The sequence below is a fragment of the Drosophila bipectinata genome, chromosome XR, assembly GCF_030179905.1.
Source record: "Drosophila bipectinata strain 14024-0381.07 chromosome XR, DbipHiC1v2, whole genome shotgun sequence".
Classification (NCBI taxonomy): domain Eukaryota; kingdom Metazoa; phylum Arthropoda; class Insecta; order Diptera; family Drosophilidae; genus Drosophila; species Drosophila bipectinata.
The window spans coordinates 7593478-7595278 of NC_091735.1; positions in this window are offsets into that span (position 1 = coordinate 7593478).

The window sequence follows — 1801 nt, forward strand, 5'->3', positions numbered from 1 at the left end:
ATCTTAACGACGATTTACCACTTATGATGCCACTTATGAAATTAGATCTTGTGATCTTGTCTTGTATAGAAAGATTCCAAGGAATTAAAAAACCCGGTGTGTATTTATCTGTAGTTTTTCGCGTCAAGAGTCTATCATCCATCTAGGTTGGGAGACAACACTGGATAAAGTGTATGATCATTACTGGTTTTCGGGTGTGGCAAAATATGTTCGAAAAAGAAATGCATTACATGTAGAGTTTCTAAGGGTACTTCAGAAAAACCTCAAATGGAATTACACCCAATTCTAAAAATAAACATTCCTTGAAACATTGTTCATATAGATATATCAGGAAAACTGAGCAGTAAAAGCGATCGTAAAGAATATATTATTGTATAAATCAACGCTTTTACAAAATACGTTTATATCTTTCACACCTTTTTCTTGGATGCTAATACTTGTATAAAGGCAATGAAATCTTTGATTGCCATTTTTGGCGTGCCAACACGTTTAACTGTCGATCAGGCGCGCAGGCTTGTTCAATACAATTACATCTAATTGGAACGGGCGCAAGTCGAGCCAATGGTCAAGTTGAAAAAGGCATGAGTACACTGAAGAATCTTTTGACGGCTGTTGAGAAAAGCTATAGATCAGGGGTGCCCAGCCCCATTGCCTCAGCCCCCCTCTTTTCGTTCGTTGCCTCCGTTGCCGAGCTAAGCAACAACAATTCTATGGTCTCTCAGTTTTTCGTACTAATACAAAGGCATGTCGTTTTTTTATTGCCGGAAACTTTTCACTGCAAAAAATCACTTTTAGTTGAAATCTCAAACAGAATGGTTGACATCGGAGCTATGAATTTCTTTTATTTATAATTTTAGTACAGTTTTTAAATTTTATTTCATTAATATTTTTATACCCTTGCAGAGGGTATTATAATTTTGTCCAAAAGTGTGCAACACAGTGAAGGAGACATCTCCGACCCTAGGTTAGGTTAGGTTGAGGCGGCGATGAGGGGCCGGTGTCTGACCCCCATCCACTTGAGCCGCTGGGGCTCCTTGTGATACCGCACAGGCAAGGGTTCCTACAAGAGGGCCTCTCCCTTCCCATTACTTATGTGCCCAAGGGTGTTCTATCCTTCCTGCGGCGGCTCGCGGTCCCAACCAGATTTACGGATGAAAGCTACGAGTCTGTGTGGAGCGACCTCCGCGAGGCCTGTTAGGTCTGTGAGTATTGCTGCGCGCAAGAATTTGAGTCGGCTGCGCCCCAGCGCAGGGCATTGATACAGGAGGTGTGCGACTGTCTCTTCCTCTTCTACGTCCCCACAGCTCCTGCAGTAGTCATAATGTGGCACCGCTAGTCTAGCCGCGTGTGCTCCTATTAACCAATGTCCCGTAATGGCCTTGATCGCCCGACTATAGTCCTGCCTATTTAGGGCGGTAAGCATCATTGACCTCTTCCTAGATCGGATGGGCCATATCATGCGGGAGTTCCTGCAGGTTTGGAGATTTCTCCATTTCCTCAGTGATGCGCGGTCAAAGTGATCCCTGCATTTTAGAATACACGTAGCTAAGGGGAAACCTACTGGTTCCTTCTCCGGTAGGAGAGGATTGGTAGTACCTGCTCTTGCCAGTTCGTCAGCGGCGCAATTACCCTCGTGGTCCCTATGCCCGGGCACCCATATGAGGTGGATGTCATGCTGCTCTGCCATCTCGTTAAGAGATCTGCGGCAGTCATTTACTGTCCTGGAGTTGGATGAAAATCCGTCAAGGGCTTTGAGTGACTGTCTGAGAAGATACAGATTGTTTCTTGATTGCCAGTAAGT